Genomic DNA, 14,408 nt, shown 5'->3' on the forward strand with positions numbered 1-14,408 from the left:
GTTCTACATAACTGGGATCCAGACCCTCAATATCTCACTGGTCAGTGGTATTGAATCTTGACTTTCAGTTCAAGCTGTTTAAGATACTCCATGAAATCTAGCTCTTAATTGAAGTCTGCATTTCAAACATTTGCAGAGTTTGTGTACATTTCTTAATATTGTTTAATAAGTGAGTGCTAGTGTGGATGCTAAGTGCAAAAAGCAAGCAGGGAGCACAGAGCCTATGTGAAATTAAGTCACACAAGCTTCTCTCACTCTGGCCTGAGAAATCATAAGGAAGAATCCAAACAATCCTTGGAGAAAGACAAAAATCTTGGCAGGTGTTGTTTAGGATCCTTGTTGTCTACTTGCAAGAAACAGTCAAGAGATGGTGTTCCACTTGACCAATGATGGTGATGTGTTGGTTTAATGACCAATGAGAGTTTTACCTCTCAGACCTTCTTGGACCTGTCTATAAATGAAGATCAAGGATAATAAACTTGACTTTCTTGTACAACCCATGAGAGAGTCTGTGTCATACTGCTTCACCATTCCTAATAGAGTGCAACATGCCAGTGCCTCCATACATCTTACACTGGTGCCAACAAAGAGCAATTGTTTGTATTCCTTAATTACACTCAGAAAATAAGGAGTGGCTTGAAGTTTTTGTGTGGAGGTTTAAATGAAGAAATAGTTTTGTGAATATCAAAGAGAACTGGAAGGGAGTAAAAGAATTCGGAGCTGGAAACAACATCTTTTCTCTTGTGCTCTTCTATTTTTATCATCAATTCATGCACATACTCTTTTTGCAGATCCATTAAAAACAAGTATAATAATGTTATTTCAGAACTATATTAATTTCTGCATTTGCAAATCTTGAATGATCCTCTTCACTGCTGTATATGTGCTCCTGGATATATAAAAAGAGAGAATTTAGTACACTTACAATGTGGAGATAGTTGTGAATGAGTCTTCTTATCTGGATTTTTTATTTGTTTGTAGAGTATTCAAAGATATTTCTTGAGTTAGTTTTCACAGGAATTGAGGTTTTTCCCCAATATGGGAGCAGTTCCAGACAAGGCACGCATTTTTGTCTCTTATTCAAGGCTGTAAGAAATAGCAAAGCTCCTGGCACCCAATCCTTTTGATTCTGTGTTTTCTGAACAATCTGGAAATCTTTGATAGCTCAAGTAATAATATTTTGATGATGCCTAGTGAAAGACTTTTGTTCTAACATTGGGCCATTCTTGCAAATATTTCACCTTCTACTGGCTTGATACAAGTAAAGCCACAGGTTTGGAGCCACAGGTCATTGCAGGTTGGTCCTTAAGGAGAAGCTGCTGTGTAGCAAACAGAGGTGTGTACTCATAACTCTTTCTTGCTTTTAATTTGGATTCCTTTAGTTTGTACTAAGGTACAAACTAAAGGTACTAAGTGAAAGCACTGAAAGAACACTGATGAAAGGAGTCTGCTTAATTACATTTAGTTTCATTTTATTTGTGCAGAGCAGGCACCGAAAGAATGTAAACAATGCCTTCTGAAAAGGTGGGTGAAACGTTTGGTTCTACTTGATGTAAATAGTAAGCAACAGGAGAACACATGAGGTAAAACACTAATGGAAAGAAAAACACTTGTTCTCTGGTGTGGAGGACTGAAAGCAGGTACCTATGTGTAATCTCATTTTCTAGCTGAATTGGGTGCTGGGCCAAAGAGTCAGGTAAAAGTGCAGATTTTGGCAGTTATAGTATCCATACCCAATGGAAAATAGAGGAAGTTTTTCTACCAGAGGGTGGAATGCTGTCCTAGCTTGAACCTTTCTAAAGTGCAATGAATGCTTCCTGGAAAATGTCAAATACTGTTTTAAATTGTGTTTTGCATGAAGGAGGCAACTTTCTCTCAGGAGAGAAGAAAACCCGGTTTCACTGAGCACTTGGGAATATCAGGAGCAGTAATATGCTATATTTAATGGTGCATCTACCTTGATGTAAATAACCTCAGTGTGTGCAATTTGTACATGATAAATCAGTGGTGGTGTACTGATCAGAACATGCTCTATTTTCTGTGAAGTAAAGGTGTTTTGTGTTCCTCAAGGCCATGGCATGCTATGAAAGTCTAGGACTATGTCCTGGTTTTGTCTGGGACAGAGTAAATTGTCTTTTCAGTAACTGGTGAGTGAGTCAGTGGTTGTGTGGTACTTAGTTGCCATCTGGGGTTCAACTCCTGTGGACTGCTGATGGGAGTGTGTTCCTCTATCATCCCTTTCCTCTGAGCTAGGCTTCTTCCTATGCACTGAGGGATTCAAAGAAATCTTAAATCCCCTCTGTGCTAGTGCAGCCTAAAGGGGAGCTAATTAGGCTTTGAACATCTGCTGAAATACAGCTCCTGCAGCTGTGTCCTACCAGTTGAGTTGCTGCTTCTTGCTGGTGCCCTGCAAGGTGAGCTCTGTGCCTGCCTGGCTGGGTCTGTGAACTGTTCCCATTGTGGGCTGCATCTCCCAGCCATGCTTGGGGCAGTGGTTACTGTCTCACTCTCCCAAAAACAGACGATTTCCTGTTGTCTGTGGAAATCTGTATTCTTCCCACGGATACCCCAGGCCTCTAAAATTGACTTTGGCCATTTGGAATTTCCCCTGGACTCTTGGAGCAGCTATCTCCATACTTTCATAGCTGCTGCACAGTTTCCCAGGATGAGGCTTTTAAGTCTTGTACTGCAAGGCAGAAACATAGAGCTAATCCCCTCCTTTTCTAAATAAGATAGACCTGGCTGCTAATTTTTCTCATGATGTATGAAGTAGTGGTGAACATAACTAAAACTGAAATGTGTAAATCCCTGCTATGCCATTGGGAACATTGACTTCCCAGTTTATCTAACCTTCCTGCTTTACTAAAATCTTGAAGTTCCTCTTCAGGTTGCCCACTTGCAACCTCACAAGCTATACCTTGTGTATTTCTGTGACGTCCCTTCTTGTGATATGGAAACTACTCTGAATTTTTCTGCCTTCATTTTTTAAACCTTTGTATTCTCGGGTTTTCATACTGTTCGATTAAACTCAATAAAACTTTTAATCTCTATCTCCATTTGAACATTTAGGCATCTTTTGTGACTGTAATTTTATTAAACTGTTCTTATGATTTAATAATACAGTGAAGACACCATTCAGAAATGGGTAGCTCAGTTCTGTGCCAAATATGTTGTGACAGGGCCATCACTCAGCAGTGCCCTGGTTACATCCTCTTGTTCAGGGCCTGGTCATCTGAGCCTATTCCATGTCTCTTACTTTCAGTAGTTCCTATGTTTTGTGTTGTCCATCTGGATGTTTGATTGTTGTTTTTTTCCCTCCCAAGTGTCTTCTCCATCTGCCTTATCAATATACCTCATCTAGATTATACATTAAATATAGACAAAGATGCCATAATGTAAAAATTCAACTCTTCTTCTTTTGAATTAACGATACAATTCCAGTGTATATTGTTGCATGATAATTTAAACAGTCATTAGTAGATAGAGAGAGAAAAACATAAAACTCTAATTAATGGGGTTTTTTGACCATCTTGAACTTTAAAATCATCTCATACAATGATCTTTGCTAATGGTGTTATTTTAGGTACTAAACAAGGCTTGCAAACCTCCTTCCAAGTAGTTTAGTATCTCAAATAGCTTAAACTCAAAAGTTTCACTTCTCATCAGGGCCTGTTTTGCACTTTTGTTTAAGTTCTGTGTTTGCAAAAGGAGCTGGCTGCCAATTTTGCTAGTCCTGGAAGTCTTAAAATCATGTTTGCACATTGTGTCACAGTACTTTGTAAGGCTGAGCTATCTGAAAGTTACAACTTGTCTTTTTTTCACAAACAGCATCTCAGATACTGGAAAATCTGAACTACAGTATTAGCTAAATATGCGGATCCTAAAAGCACCAGTGGAAATTTTCCAGAGATGCACACTGGTCCTAAAAAGAGACATTTCTGAACTGAGTTCTATTTCAATGAAAGGACAGACAACATCCGGGCTGTATTTAAACTTGTAGCTTCTCTTGATAAAGGAAAGTACTAAGAAGAGACAAGTAAGGGGAAAACACTTTCAGTATTCAGATTTTTAAATCATATATATTGCTATTGATGGCCAGTATGATATAAATGGCAAAAAAGCCATTTAAGTGGCTGTTGCTGTGTTCTCCAAATCTCCTAGAAAATGACAGAGGAAGGGCAGCAAATTAAAGTGATATAAAATAATTTCTAGCTTTTCTGACATTAATTTTTTGAAGAAACACACCTATTTTCATTCATTCTGCAATGCACTCTTTTTGTGTGTGCAGGAACAACATATATGGTGGTGTGTGATGATGATACAACTTCACATGCTGTAAAATGGTAGCTAGCCTGGAAAACCATCAAAGTAATGTGAAAAAGTCAAGCTACCCAGCCAATATAGTATGTCCATCAGGAGACTTCAAAAAAATCTTCAGAGTCATATTTTGCATATTGTTATCCTTTGTATCTGTGTTTTTCTGTTTTATTTACATTTTATGCAATGTCTCATATTTTGCTTTCACCTTATCGTAATGTTCTCAAACACAGTTGCTTCATGGTTAGATGGAAGAATGGAAATTTCCCATTGAAGTTTCTCATGAGTGTTTGTAGTTTGAAGTCAGCAAAACCTTCCTCATTCCAGCAGCATTGACTGATTCAATTTCAGTGCATCTTTTTTCAATGTGTGAACTGTATCACCAGTATGCAGAAGGTCAACTCACTAGAGTAAGGAATATTAACGGTGCATTTCAATTCTGTTTTGTGTTTTGCATCTAAATGACAAAATTGCTGTTGATGCATCACTTCATAGTCATATCTAATGTGTTTTCTCTGAGTTACAGATAACCTGAAGGCTATTTGTCTCTGTTAGCAAGCGTTAAACAATCACTGATAGTTTGCTCTGTCATCTTTCCCTCCCCAACTGCAAGTTCGTAATAAAAGCATCCTTGTTAACCTCAGCATATAAACCCAGCACTTTAATTCTTGCTGATCAGTGATATTCATATCAAGTTTGTGACCAAGTGGCAAAAAGTCCAAATGGAACTTCTGTGATATGCAAAATTGACTCATATTTGAAGAAGGAAACTTCTCTGAAGAGAAGCCATGAATTGTCAGAGTGCTGAATTCTCTCTGTCAGCCCAGCAGCAGCCGTCTTCTTTAAAAAAGAATTGAAAGTAGTACAGTGCACTGGAGACACTCTGAGCAAGCTGCAATAGGGAGTTTTCACTGCCATTCTACAGCTCTTTGTAAATCAATTAAAAGTAGAAAGCAGCCTAATCTCTCCATTCTGAAATATCTTGAGGTATTTTTGCCACATCTTTTCTGGACTGCTCTACAGAAAACTGGATATGACTGTGCCATACTAAAAAAAACAAAACAAAACAAAACAAAAAAAAACAACAAAAAAACCCTACAAGTTTCTCCAGGGGTATTTCAAAGAGCTAATCCTAATATCAGATTGAAGAAGCTCTGCTCTACAATTTTAATGTTTTGAAATGTAAATTGAGTTATTGAAATAATTTAACTTTATCTGACTACTAATATAATAACAAGGAATTGGAGAAAATTGACAATTAAATTTCTTTACACCTTTCTCTCAGAATATGTGTTCCTTTAAATATCCTTAATTATCAATAGTAAAAAGTGGACTTGCCTGAACAATAAAGACTGCCTCAAAAGCTGTGAAATAATGGTAGCTGCTGCATTGTTTTGCAATGAAAAAGTGGCTCATAGTTCTATTGCAAGTAGTTAACTTAAAGAAAAAACACTTGTATAACCAAAACTCCTGTTATTTTGTCTTGGGTCTCTATAATTTTTTTTTATATCTTCAATCATTTTCATTTACTTTTTTAGCAAAAATACATGTTCCAATGGATTAAAACATATTTTTTGTTGTTCTTCACTTCCTACATTGTAGCTTCTTTTCTTTTGTCTTATCAGTTTGTTTTTCTTGTATCTCACATATTATTTTTATTGAAAAAGAACACATCTTTGTAATGAGTTATATCTTCTTTCACTAGCAGCTAATATCATCCTGTGCTCACTCCAACCTTCACATTTAAAGACAATTAATCTGCTTCACTTTTGTTCTATAAATAGAGACACTAAATCTTAATTATCTTTTCTATGTCTGTAACTAGCCATGCATATGAATGTCACTGATCACCATATATGTATTATTGAATTTATTTTTAATTCCAAATTGTACTCTTCACAATAAATACAACATCTGAAATAATTAACTTTTTTTTTATGTAGACACATGTCAAATGCTGAGACACCTGTCTTATTCATCTTGGTTTCCTTCAGTCCAGAATTTATGATTTATGACACTACATTGGAGATATGCAAGCTTATATTTTCCTTTTATGCCTTCCTTATTCAGGCTGGATTCCCAAAGATAACATGCAAGTGTCAGGCATGAAATTTTACAATCCTCCTGTATTCCTTTCTTCATGAATTTGTAGCATGCCATAAAAGCCAAGCTGCTTAAAAGGATTTTATATTTTAGCCAAGCTTTCACCTCCTAAGTGCATAAGCCTTTATAAATATATCCTTAAATTTGCAATTGAAAACAGTTCATAATAAAAAACTATCTACATATTTTTCTCCATACATTCTCCATAGCAATGTTACTACTTCCCTTAAAAGAAAATAAATTGCTTTGAGAGGAATTTTTGAAAACAAAGTCTAGAAGAAATGGCACTAAATCAAGCTAAATGAATCTGTCTAAAAATACTTAAAGCAGTCTAATATTACATTAGAGATTCTACTTAACTCCAAACAACAGCAACTAGTGTTTTAGTGGAAAGTCTTTCAGAATCCTCTGCAGCAAAGAGAGCACAAGCTCGCAAGATCCTTTGCAATTTTTATTCCTATTAAAAAAGAAATGTTGGGTCAGGCAAATTTCACCTGAACAGGGTCAGGTGTTGTTCTGGGCTGCAGCACTGTATGTATATAGAAGTGTGGCTCATATACTCTATCAGAAGAGGGTTTTGGGGAAGCAAAACCAGCTTATTTTGTAGCTTTTTAACCTGTGGAATTTGTGGAACAGCCACAGTGAAATCATGTCAATTTGACAAGTCAAAGAAGTACATCGTCAATATTTCTCTGGAGAATAAAGGGGGTTGTTGGATTTTCCCCTCAGTCATTTCAAGATATTCTTATAATTTTTGAGGTGGGCTAAATCATGCCATGGCATTATGCCTGTGCTGTGAACTGCACGTTGTGCCCTGCTGGGGAAAACACTGATGTCCTTGGTACTATAAAGGGATACACAGGTCATGTAGAAAACAGGATTGCAATTAAACTGTATATGAACAATGGACAGAAGTTTAAAATGTCACATGTTGGTGAATTTGTTTAGTTCTATAGGTTTTTACTCTTGCAGATTTAATGATACTCCTGTTTATATTAGCTATAGATAAGAACTTTCTGGAGAAATTCTGATCCTCCCTACTTAATCTTCTCCAACTTCTGCCTTCAGAGTTTTTTTTATCATGCCGTTCTCCTGGAAAAGAAATACTTGCTACTTCAGACTTCTCATTACCTCCAATAAAACATTCTTTTTTCAATCTTCCCTGCAGAGTTTCCTTGACAGTGGGTATTGCACCACACCCACCTTTGCCTGAACTGCTGGCACCAGCTTCTGCAGAACTTGAGGACAGATGGTATATTTTATCTGGTTTTTGTGTGTTCTTAGAAACATTTATGGGCCTCTGTCAAGTTAATAAAATGTTTATTAATATTGCATTGGCATTACCCTTTCCAACCAGAAGAATATTGCAAAAGGTGGTGTTTTGTTTTTTGGGTTTTTTGTTTGTTTGTTTGTTTGTTTGTTTGTTTTGTTTTGTTTTGGTGTGATTGGAATTGGGAGTTACAGAAAAATCAAAATGATTTTTTGAGAATTATTTAGGTTTTTCACCTTTTTTATATTTTTCTTCATTTCTTGGCTTTTGCTCCCAGTCAGGCAGATTTCTTGTTTTAATCGGATTGCTCTACCCATCCCAATTATGCTTTTTGCTTTGCATTGTGTCTCTTAGCAGCACCTCCTTCCAGGAGGGGATAACTGGGAACAGATTTCTGAAAATGGAAAAGCTGAAGAATAAGCTGCTAATGTATTGGGTCTGGATGCTTCCTAGGAGCCCCAGGGAAACTGTCCACAGAACAGAACAGGTCCAGGAGAAGTTGGATACATCATTTTATGTCCCAGGGTAAGGTCCCCAGGAAGCTTAAATCATTCTTAGACTATGTATAGCTTTTATCCTATGACAGAGGGGATGATTTTTGCACAGACCTCTTTTGCCTTGCATGGAAGGAGATAAAACTGCTTACTGTGGTCAGAACACTATTGTGCTTTTACATGGAAAGCAAGCTATTTACTTTTTCTGGCATTTCCTTTTCCTGTGAGAAACTTGTATTTTATAGGGACAGGAGTCAACAGGGAGGCCATGCTGCTCCCAGTTTTCTGCCATTAACAAAATCAAGGGTAGTAATGGTCCAGAGCCTCTGGACAGGCAGCTCTTCACTTTTACAGTCCAAATGAATTATGAAAGCAGAGTCTAGCTTAGTCTCCATGGAGAAAGATAGCAAATTGTGTATGCTTGCACAACATATGTTTAGGGATTCTATTTTTCTTTCTCTGTCAGGCCTTTTCCTTCCATCTATGACCTGAAGCAGGCTGCTCCTTTGTCTCCAACCATCATTTGGCTACATCCTCACTCTCTTTCCTTCAAAGCGCCTGCTTTGATCTCCCTCACCAGAGTGCCAACAAAGCTAACAGAGGAAGAGGTTTTCCTTTTCATCCACTTGCTAAATTGTTAGTCAAGAGCAGCAGAAAACATTGTGCAACCTGTCAATGCAATTTAAAAAGCCATAGTATTCTAAGTTGCCATGGAGGGCTTGTTCAGTGGAGCATAAGTCCTCCAAGAACCAGTTCTCTGGGGCTGTTCCCCTCTCATGTCAGAGAAAGACATTGCTAAGTCTTCCCCCACAAATGTTGCAGGGTATAAAATTAGCTTGCTGATCTTAAGAAAACTGCTCAAAATAAAGCAGTTATTGCCACTTTGATGAAGTTCCACTCCATTTAACTTATCACAAAAATATCAGTTTTCATATTGTACCATTTCTGTAAGGAGAAATTGTTTACTGAGGGCCACCACATTCTCTTGCAGTCCAGCTCACAGAAGACCCCTCTCAGCATCTTCTGGCAAACTGAAGAAGGTGAAGAGTCACCTACCTCTTTATATTAATATTTTTTAGTATAACATCTGCCCCTCTCGGTTTTCACTCTGTGATCAAAATTCCCTCAATTCTGTGTAAAAGCTGAGTAAGTACCTCAGGGTATTGCCTGTGGGTGCTTGGAGACTCTGCTGGCATCAGGCGTGGAATGAGTTGCTCTGAGAGGAGCCGTTCCCTGGTATTTCCTCCTGTCAGAGCCACAGATGTGCTTCATTTCATTAGGTGTAGCTGTGGGCATACTGCCATCCAGCTCCACTGCTGACTTATCCCACTACTGCTGAAGGCCAAATAATCATAATCATTTCAAGTTGATAGCACAGTATATTTCCCCAGGGAATACTATTCAAATTAAATCAGTCATACCAACAATAATTTTATAATTATATAAAGGGAACCCTCTACTTCAGTAATTTTTCTGAAAAAATTGTACATTCTATCAAATGATTACTGCTTCTTCCAGAGTTTTTTGTCCCCTCAGATTTTGATACTCTTTGCCTTCTTTTATGTAAAAAAAAAAAATCGTTATTCTGATAATTAGCATGTGTAAGTGCAATCAGTGTTAAAATAAAAACAAATGTAAATTTCAGAATTTATCCCTGATGTAGGCACTGGCTGCCACAAGATGATTTTCTGTTGTTGATGGCAATAAGACATTGATTAGCCTCATTTTGAAAGCACTGAAGGCCAGATTAATTATTTCAGTCACACTCAATGGAGAATGAAATTTTCATATGAAACTACCAAGATTGATATTTATTGGTCAGTCTCAGGCTCTGCAGCTCCAAGTTCAGCAAGGAGCTCTATTTTGAATGTCCAGAGTAATTTCCTGGTGAATGCTTGAAGGAGCAGATGGGTGTAAGGTCTGGAGAAAAACCATGCCTCAGGGATCTGTTGTAGTAAGCTGGGTTGCAAACTCAGAGAATCATGGAATTGTTTGGGTTGGAAGGGACCCTAAGGCCCATCTAGTTCTAGGGACTGGGAGTGAGGAGTGACAGCTGATGTCTTTGCAAGTGGATTGTTCAATTATAATGCCACTCCTGCCTTTTTGTATTAATTCTCCCATTTTCTAAAGCAGAGCAATAATTAGACTAGAAAAATAACCTCATTTCTTCTACTGCAAACAGACTCTGAACATTGATGATGCTCTGAGTTAGATAAGGAAAGCCAGTTTAAGAGCAGGATGAGGCCTCTTTTTAGGCTAGATCAAATTGATTGTGAAAGAACTAGAACTAAAAGTGCTCCACCTTTTTAGAATGGGATGATTTATATCTCCTTTATGAACGGGAGATAAAATGTTCTGCTTCTTATATTCTCCACAGAAATAAAGGAGCACTAAAAATAAGTTCTAATGCAGACAAGTTTAAAATAGAGCTCACAGCAGAGAAGTAGTCATGAGCAAATGAGTTAATGATTTCTGACTGGTTGGGGCATATACCGAAATATTAAACATAACCTTTCCTAAGTGTGTGTGGTTTTATTCCATTACGAGCAATGAGTAGCATCAAATGGCAGAATTGTAAAATCCTTCCCGATGAGACTGAATCAGGGTTTGAGGTGTAACTTCAGTAGCATGAAGGGGAACTTTGTATGTCTCTTCATCACTCATTTTCCTGTACTTTAGACTACTTAAATGTATATATATGTAATGACTGGTTACTTTAAGGTGGTCAGGGAAGTTTTCCCAGGAGAAGTGAACTATGAATGGTCAAATCTAGTCATTAATTTGATTTTCAGTCACAGGAGACGTCTAGATTTTATGCTTGTCACAAGTGTTCCTGTTACCATCAAGGTCCAGTGAAAAGCTCAAATTCAGGAGATTTCTGGTTGGTAGGATAACAAAGAAATTCTTGATCTAACTGTGACTGTGGCTTTTGCTCTGATAGGTGGCTTTTTTGTCTATCTTTAGAAAATAATTTAAAACTCAAATGAACTCTTCTGCTGTCAGAAAGAGATAAAACTGATGTAAAGTTTTTATCATAGTATCCCATTCTCAGTTTGGCAGCAGGTTATATTGAAATCAGTCACTGGTATGTTTTGGAGGCTAAGGTTCTCCAAACAAAATTCCAGAATTAAGTTTGCCTGTCCATTTCAGCTGATCTAGAAAGAAATGCCTCAGCTCATTTCAGTTTTGCTGGTCAGGAGTGTACATCATTTGCTCTCATCAAAGAAGACAAAGGTCTTTTCTGTCATTTTTTTCCACATCTCATAATGGAATAAAATTACTTGTCCACTAAAAAATATGAGTCTCATTTCCAGCAACTGATTTATCAAAGTGCACATTGCTACTTCTCATGTATTAGTCTCCTTCCATCACAAACCACATTAAGGTAGCATATTGATATAATTAGTCTTTTGACACCTATAGAGACACTGCACATGTCATGCTCTGCCTCATCAGTGAAATAAAAGTTACAGGGAGAGTAGTATCAAAGACCATGTTCATGCTATATATACATGTTCTTAAAGTCTACTTTTTGTGCTGTTTTTTGGCCCTTAAATTTACATCTGGCCACAGCCTGTGGCTGCACTTTGGCAGTTCTGCATAGCTGTAGGCAAGGACAGTGCTCAGCTCTCATTGGGAAGGTGATACCTTTCCCTTCTGATTTTTTGATAACATATCAAAAAAGGGTGGTCTTTCTGTGCTGTTGCTAAATGGAAGATACTAATGTTGGGAGAGAAACTGTTGCTCACCTAAGCTACTTATGTGGGTTTATATGGATCCCCATATAGCATATGGCCACCCATGTGTCAGTGAACAGCGGCCACCCTCATGTCAGGAGATATTTTTGCCTTGGGCTGTCATTGCAGACATGCCTTGTCATTCATGAAATGCACTAATTAAGCATTCTTTTAATTATATGATTACAGTTTCCTCATCTTTGTGATTTTTCTGTGATTCAACTTGTGTGACATCCATTTATTGCTTCTTCTTGATGAAGCATTTGAAATGCTTTCTTTTAAATTTTGTTTAGTCTAGAAGTACAGGTTTTACAGTGTTTCTGTTCCCAAGTTATTTGACCTAAACATTGGAGCTTTCATTGTCATTATAGAGGTATTGTTTCCTTCTTTGACTATATCTGGCCATGAAGTTTTTGACCAAAACTTCAGTGTCATTAGAAAAATGATGATTTCACTTAGCTGGGATTCTCTTGTGTACCAGTTTTTCCCCAGTCAAACCCCCTTGCTCCTCTCCAGGGCATGTTACCAGCAATTGTTGGGTCTGCCTTTGACCTTTAATAAACTAATTCATATTCCCTAATATAATTTCTTTCTCTTCAGTCTTTTCAATTCCTAGTTGCCCCACCTCTACACAATGAATTTGTTTTTTCCTTTTTTTCTCCTTTTCTTTTGGTTTTATTTTTATCATATAAGGGATAATAGGAGCAAAAGAAGTTGTGCAATACTGCTTCTATTGATTAAATTAGAAATATATCTACTGTTTAGAGCAACCTTTAACAGTTCGGTAATGTGATAAACTGGAAACAGACAGACCAGGAAAACTTCTTTCTTTGCCTAAATTCTGTTTTCTGCGTACATTAGCTATGTCATTATTATCTTCTAAGCTGGCAGCAATGCTTAGCATTAATCCAAATTAAAGAATTCCTGAGACAAAGAAATAGTGACAAGCTTGGTCTGGACTTTATAGAAGAAAGAAATGAACCTATGAATAAATAGCCCTTCAGGTGTTAAATTCCACCTTTACTCTGGGCACTGTTTCCCAAACTTTACTGCTGCTCTTTGAGATCAGCCTTTAGAGCTTAAAGTCTGTTCTTCAAATAAACAGTTTTCCAATTCTTTTTTTAAAATTACTTTTATTAATAGTCTTGTTGCTATTGATAACACAGCTCACAGAAAACTCACAGGTAAGAATGCGAAGAAACACAAATCACATCCTCTGTGGCTAAAGACCAGGGCCCTGGGACATTTAATGTCAGATGACAGGAAAAAAAGTTATCAAGTGGGAATATCATTTTAATTATTCTCTATGTATTATAATTAAACAATAACTGCAACATATGCTGGGTTTTTTGCCACTTATACTCACTGGACTTGTATGTGGAAAAACAATGGCATTGCCAGAATATATCAGAGTCTGCAGAAAATGAATGAAGCAGTTGCTAGATTAATGTCAGGCTGACTGACCTGCACCTGCATCTGGGGACCAACATATTCTGTTTGGAATTTTTTGATTTAAGAAAGGGAAATAGTTTTCTTGATCTTCTGGTTTTAGATCAAGGCTTGGAAGGCATCTCCCACCATACACAGTTAATGCCAGGGAAACCTTTGCCATTAAAATAGTTCTGCTGCTTTACAGAACTGGGATGTCACCCTACAAGCCTTTGTTCCTAGTGAATAAATAGCAATTAAAATGTGCAATTGTCATGCACAAAATTATAGGGGAAAAAAAACATTTTGAGAATATTGGAATATGCGGTAGATATTTGAAATACATCATCAGTGTCAATGAACACAAAAGCCCAGGAGGTAATTTGGCATTTTGTCAAAATCTAAGTTATTAAAATACCATTCTGATGCTGACCTTTTGATTTCTTCATTAGATGCATACAAAGTGAACAGCTCAGTTTCAAAACAGTATTTTGCAATTAAGAATGTCAGCATCTTAAAATTAAGTGTTTTCACAAAAATTTGGATAAATTGTTTTGGTATTGTTGACTGGTATTTTTTAATCTTTTTTCATTACTTATATTCACTTCATTTTGGACCCTCCTGAAGTTTACATCCTGAAATTCCTCCCAGACTAAAAATTTCATTGGTCAAAATTCTGCATACTGGATATTACATCTGGCACCTCCTGTGGTACTAAAACCTGTCTAAATATACAGAAGTTTATTTGTCTTTAGTGTCACTTAATTTGAGATTTTCAATACTGAGACTTCCTGAGTGGCAGTTGATCAGTGTTTGCTGGGCTTTTGGAGGCCCTAATATATTAGAGGTAATTTTTTTTCTATCTAATCTCTGCTGCCTGAAGCTCCAATGGAAAATAACTATCAGCTACTGAACTGACACTTTGGGAAAGAGTGAGCCAGGGTTCATTTGTATATTTTTCTTCATTTTCCCTAAACAAGATTTTGGTGCTTTTCAAATAAAATACATTTATTTATGGTGGAAACATAAAGAAGATAGTAATTTCTGGGACGATGAGGT

The sequence above is a fragment of the Parus major genome, chromosome 4A, assembly GCF_001522545.3.
Source record: "Parus major isolate Abel chromosome 4A, Parus_major1.1, whole genome shotgun sequence".
NCBI classification, from domain to species: Eukaryota; Metazoa; Chordata; class Aves; order Passeriformes; family Paridae; genus Parus; species Parus major.